Below are 6,760 nucleotides of genomic sequence, written 5' to 3'. Positions count from 1 at the left end.
TTGATTAAAAAACCTGACCTTGGTCCCTGTCAGCTGTCCAATTATCGGCCAATATCAAACCTCCCCTTTATCTCCAAGATCCTTGAAAAGCTGTGGCTCAGCAGTATTTACATAGGAATAACATCCATGAGATGTATCAGTCAGGATTTAGACCTCAGCATAGCACAGAGACAGCTCTGGTTAAAGTAGTAAACGACCTACTGTTGGCGTCTGATCAGGGCTGTGTCTCGCTGCTTGTGTTGCTTGACCTTAGTGCAGCATTTGATACCATTGATCATTCCATTCTTCTGGATAGACTAGAAAATGTTCTGGGAGTTAAGGCCCTCTCCTGGCTCAGCTCTTATTTAATTGATCGCTATCAGCATGTTGATGTAAATAGTGATTTTTCTAGACATACTGAGGTAAAGTTTGGTGTTCCACAAGGTTCTGTCTTGGGTCCACTACTTTTTTCTTTATATATGTTACCTCTGGGTGATATTATTCATAAACATTGTATTAGTTTCCACTGTTACGCTGATGACACACAGTTGTATGTTTTTGCAAAACCTGATGAGATACACCAGCTTAATAGAATTGAGGAATGTGTGAAGGACGTTAGACACTGGATGCTTATTAACTTCCTTCTGCTTAACTCTGACAAGACTGAAGTACTTGTACAAGAACCACATACAGCTAGAAGTAAGTTTTCTGATTCCACAGTAACTCTGGATGGCCTTTCTGTTTCTTCACATGCAGCAGTAAAAGACCTCGGAGTGATTATTGACCCCAGTCTTTCATTCAAAACTCACATTGATAGGATCACCCAGATAGCTTTCTTTCATCTCAGAAATATTGCTAAGATAAGAAATTTAATGTCACGACATGACGCGGAAAAATTAGTTCATGCTTTCGTTACCTCCAGGTTGGATTATTATAATGCCTTACTGTCTGGATGTTCCAATAAGTGCATAAACAAGCTCCAGTTAGTTCAAAATGCAGCAGCAAGAGTCTTTACTAGAACTAGAAAATATGACCACATCGCCCCTGTCTTATCCACACTGCATTGGCTCCCAATCAATCAAATCAAATCAATCAAATTTCGTATTGATTATAAAATACTACTATTGACCTTTAAAGCACTGAATGGTCTCGCACCACAGTACCTGAGTGAACTTCTGCTCCTCTATGACCCACCATGCCTACTTAGATCAAAAGGTGCAGGCTATCTGCTGGTACCTCGTATAGTGAAGGCTACATCAGGGGGCAGAGCCTTTTCTTACAAAGCCCCACAGTTATGGAACAGCCTTCCAAGTAGTGTTTGGGAATCAAACACAGTCTCAGCGTTTAAGTCTAGGCTGAAAACAAATCTGTTTAGTCAAGCCTTGTGTTAATGGTGTTTATGAGGTAAAGGAGTAGATCTGGAGGGTCCTCAGACAGAGTGTTTTGGTAAACTGGGATGTATGGATGCTGTCAGTCCCCACTCACTTGCTCACTCGAGTTTGTTGACGGTGTAGTGGCTGCTGCTTTATGTCCCGGGGCCCCTCATGCCTGTGTTACCTTCTGGCTCTCCCCTTTTAATTATGCTGTCATAATTCAAATCTGTCCCTCTGAGTTACATGTCGGTCCTGGGATCGAGACGCTGAACCTCTTCTGCTCCTCGGACCTGCCTGATCCATCCTGGTACCCTGTGTCTGGTTGGAGTCTCATCACATTGCTCCTGTGGAGGACGGCCCCATGTGGACAGTTGAAAGTCACACCTGGAAGATGCTCTGGACTCTTACAGTAATACTTTTATGGCTGAGGACTACAGTTGACTTGCTAACTTTAGGACTGCAGTTGTCATGAACAGTTTTGCACTCAAGTTTCCATCAATGAAGAGTTTATAACATCAACGAAACTGACTTCATGTTAAAACTGTTAATGTTATAGTCATGTTATCTGTTGTTTCCCAAATGAGGATGGATTTCCTTTTGAGTCTGGTTCCTCTCGAGGTTTCTTCCTCATGTCGTCTGAGGGAGTTTTTCCTTGCCACCGTCGCCACAGGCTTGCTCATTGGGGATAGATTAGGGATAAAATTAGCTCATGTTTTAAATCGTTCAAATTCTGTAAAGCTGCTTTGTGACAGTTTATTGTTAAAAGCGCTATACAAATAAACTTGACTTGACCTTTGAATTGTGGGAGGAAACCGGTGCACCCAGAGGAAACCCACATGCACAGACATGGGGAGAACATGCAAACTCCACACAGAAAGGCCCCCATCGGCCATGGGGTTCGAACCCAGAACCTTCTTGCTGTAAGGCGACAGTGATAACCACTGCACTGATTTCCTCCCACCTTCCAAAAACATGTCAGGTGACAATAACTTGTCCCTGTATGTCAACGAGTGCATGAATGTGCTCTCTGATGGTCTGGCGTTCCATCCAGGTTGTATTCTATCTCGCACCCAGTGTTTTCCCAGGACACGCTTTGGATCCACCATGATTCTGAACAGGATAAAGCATTTACTGAAGATGAACAAAAGAATGAATGAAGTGAGTGAAGGACAGTGTGTTTAACTTGTGTTGCAGAATGAATCAGGTGATTGGAACTTGTCAGTCATGTGCATTTGTGATGGGGTTTTTTTTAAGTCTCTTCCTTTGAGGTCACACTCAGACCCTGTTTCACATTGTGACAAGTTTCTGACCCCAACCTTAACCTGACGGTGTAGGAGGAAGGTTAGCGCTGGGTCCTCAAACAAACAAACTCCCAACACTAACACTAACACACACACACACACACCATTTACTGTACCCCGTGTCCACTCCAAGAACATGTCGCCGTGTGCTGAGAATCAGATAATTTACAGCGTCTCTTGGGCAGTGCTTGGAGGGAAGCATGTCAGTGCGGCTGCTGAGGGGAGGATTCACAAAGCGCAGAGAGAGAGAGAGAGAGAATGAAACAATAGCAGAGAATCTGACGAATGGCAGCGGGAGGCTGACCTTTGGCCCTCAGTAGCGCCCAGCACCGCCTGTTTACGTAAACGGGGCCCCGCTCAACGGACTGGCCAATCAGGAAGAGGCGTCGCAGGAAAAGGCAAGGGGGCGGCAGAGGTCTGACACAGGGCAAGCTCAAGACAACAAGCCAATACATGCATACGGCACAACACAATGAACTCATTCTACCCAGAATTCACATCCCATCCCATGATTCCTCTCTTTATCAGGAATATTTTCTGTAATTGTCAGCGCCCTGGGATTTGGTACACGTAGTTCCTGGAGTTTCTGAGTTCAAATTTGGCTCTTTTATAGGTATTAGTGTGTCTATGAGTAATATTTGATTTGGCTTGTCGTAACCCATTGATGTTAGTAATATGACTCAATGACACAAAGGGTTTAAAAACAGAAATAGAAAGAAATATACATTAATGCCGTGGATTTACACAAGACACTGAAACTTTTCCTTTACAATTTTTGTTATTTTTTTTAATTCAGGAATAAGGTCAAAAATATAAGTGAAATTTCTAGAAAGTTTCAGTTAATTCAAACGTTATTTCGTGTAATCCTGTTATCGTTATGTCATCCCTATTACCCTTTTGAGAACTGTTACCCTTATGTCATTTTTGTTACTCTTATGTCATCCCTGTTACTCTAATGACAACCCTGTTTCTCTTATGTCATAATTGTTTCCCTTATGTCATTCCTCTGACCTTTTGTCATCCATGTTATTCTTATGTCATCTTTATTTTCCTTTTGTCATCCCTCTTACTCTTATGTCATCCCTGTTACCCTTATGTCATCCCCCTGACCTTATGTCATCCTTGTTACTCTTATATCATCCCTATTACCCTTTTGAGAACCATATTACCCTTATATCATGCTTGTTACTCTTATGTCATCCCAGTTACTCTGATGGCAACCCTGTTTCTCTTATGTCATCGTTTCCCTTATGTCATCCCTCTGACCTTTTGTCATCCATGTTACTCTTATGGCATCTTTATTTCCCTTATGTAATCCCTCTGACCTTATGTCATCCATGTTGCTTTTATGAGAACCCTGTTTCCCTTATGATGTTGTTTCCCTTATATCATCCCTCTGACCTTAAGTCAGCCCTGTTACACTTACCTATATGTCATCGTTAGTTCTCTTGTGTCATACTTGTTACTTTTATGTTGTAGTTGTCACTATGTCATCCCTGTTACTCTGATGTCATTTCTGTTCCTCTTGTAATCCCTGTTACTCTGATGTTATTTCTGTTACTCTTGTCATCCCTGTTACTCTTATGTCATCTCTGTTACTCTTTTGTTATCATTGCTACTCATGCCATCCCTCTGATCTTGGCATCCCTGTTTACCTTATGTCAGTCCTGTTACTATTATGGCAACTCTGTTACCTTCATGTCAATCCCATTACCCCTTTCTCAACCAATATCATGAGAAATGTCAATGCTGGTACCCATTGAAAACCTTGTTATCTTTATGATGACCCTGTTACCCCAATGTCAACCCTGTCAAACCTTTTTACCCTCAGTTTAATTCTATTACCCTTTTCTCAACACTGTTACGCTTATGATAACCCTGTTACCTCGAATAACAACTGTGTTACTGTGATGACAGTGCTGTATGTCAACACATCTCATTTATTATGTCAAATAAGTAATTTTGAGGCTATTTTAAAAATTCCTCTGCATTCATGCAATCCCAAACTCGTCGTCATCGTCAGCTGTCCATTGCTAGTGATGATGACTGCTTCATTAGGATGCACAGAAACTCAGATGGGCTGCGAGGCCTGCACCAGAGCGACAGAGTTTCCGCACCCACAGCACAAACAGCCTGGCTGAGCCACCACGGAACGTCTGGTCTTGTGAGCTCTCGTATACTATTCTCCTCTCCTAACGAAGTGCCTTACACAGTAAGGTAAGACAAACAATGTCGTGCCTCCATCGTGTTGTCTCTTTGGACCTCCAGACCTTGATGCCAAGTGGTGCACAAAAAGTGCTACAGACCTGACGGGTATGGAAGTTGCCCCTCAGTGACAACTGACTTGCTGAGTGATGCCATCCATTGGCCATTTGAGTGGCTCTTCCGCATGCCATCTGGTGGTGTGCCATTGACCCTGTTGGGTTCATCTGCCACAATACACTGAAAAGTGCCTTACTGCCAGTGCCTTATTGGTGATGTACTATTTAACCCATAGCTGGAACCCAGGCAGGTGCTCCCACTCCGGGTCAGAGTGGACCTGGGAGCAATGGTGATTAAGGGGTAACTCCACTTTCCCCAGTACAAGTCCTCCCGGACCTGAGACTCACCACCGATTGTAGTTTAAAGTCACACCCAGGACTACACACTAATCCCACACTAATTGCTTAGGGTTCGTTTTTTAAAATGAAGTGCCCTAAAGGGTACAGATGACCCATTTTGCACTTTGTTGTATGTAGGGAATAAGAAACAGGCAGTAGTGCACATGACAGACGGGGTGAATTGTGTCTTCCCTCAAGCGGTCATAAATGTTATTGTACACATCGAGTGTGAGGAGGGAAAAACATTTTCAAAAATAAATAAATCTCATCTCATTATCTGTAGCCGCTTTATCCTGTTCTACAGGGTTGCAGGCAAGCTGGAGCCTATCCCAGCTGACTACAGGCGAAAGGCAAGGTACACCCTGGACAAATCGCCAAGTCATCGTAGGGCTGACACATAGACACAGACAACCATTCACACTCACATTCACACCTACGGTCAATTTAGAGTCACCAGTTAACCTAACCTGCATGTCTTTGGACTGTGGGGGAAACCGGAGCACCCGGAGGAAACCCACGCGGACACGGGGAGAACATGCAAACTCCACACAGAAAGGCCCTCGCCAGCCACGGGGCTCGAACCCAGGACCTTCTTGCTGTGAGGCGACAGCGCTAACCACTACACCACCGTGCTGCCCCCAATAAATCAATCAATCACAAATTTTTTGTCTGAATATATTTCACCTCTTTTGGTCAGTAATGTCCACTTTTGATACGTTTAAGTCACCAAAGCCTTCAGCAAAATATCTCTGTCTGAATTTCATGGAAAAACTGACATGGACGAAATCTCAAATGACTCTGGCGTATCTCTGTAAGTGCCCTCCATAGCGTAAGAAATAATGGCTTCTGTATCTTGTGTGGAGTTCGGAATGCGGCCTGTAATATGTGACACTGGTGCCCTCGTGTGGCCAAGAGCAGTTAGTGCACTCACATGTGCTTGCTTTATTTATTTATTTATTTATTTATTTATTTATTTATTCCCTCTGCAAATTTTAAAAGCATGACTTTTGACATTTTTTGGACACCAGAATATTCTAAATACCTACAACACCTCATAATTCGAGCCTCAGATACCTTTTGCTTTTGCTGATTTGACATCATTGACCCTTAAATTCACTTTATTCACCGCCTCAGCAGATGTCACAGCAATGTAGCTAAGTAGCTAAGTCAACGAATGCCAGAATCAGATAGCACGATATTTTTGTCTTTCATGATGGTCATCATGTCAGTTTAGGCAATCACAATGCCATCATTTCTTGCCGTGTCCTGGTTGGGAGACAGGCAACACAATACATCTGAGCCCGACCAATCACATCCTTGCTTGTCCTTGGGAAGGAGGGTCAATAAATTGTCGATCATGGTGACAGAAATGCGATGTGTGATGCTGGTGGAGCACATCATAAGAATTTCAAATTTGGCAAGAAAATCAAAAACATTCTGATTTTTCTTTGGGATGTCGGTTTGGTCACACGACAAGGCCTGTTGGCCATTTTTAATTATCATATTT

Source organism: Neoarius graeffei, chromosome 28, assembly GCF_027579695.1.
Source record: "Neoarius graeffei isolate fNeoGra1 chromosome 28, fNeoGra1.pri, whole genome shotgun sequence".
Taxonomy (NCBI): Eukaryota; Metazoa; Chordata; class Actinopteri; order Siluriformes; family Ariidae; genus Neoarius; species Neoarius graeffei.
Note: the sequence above shows the minus strand (reverse complement) of the source record.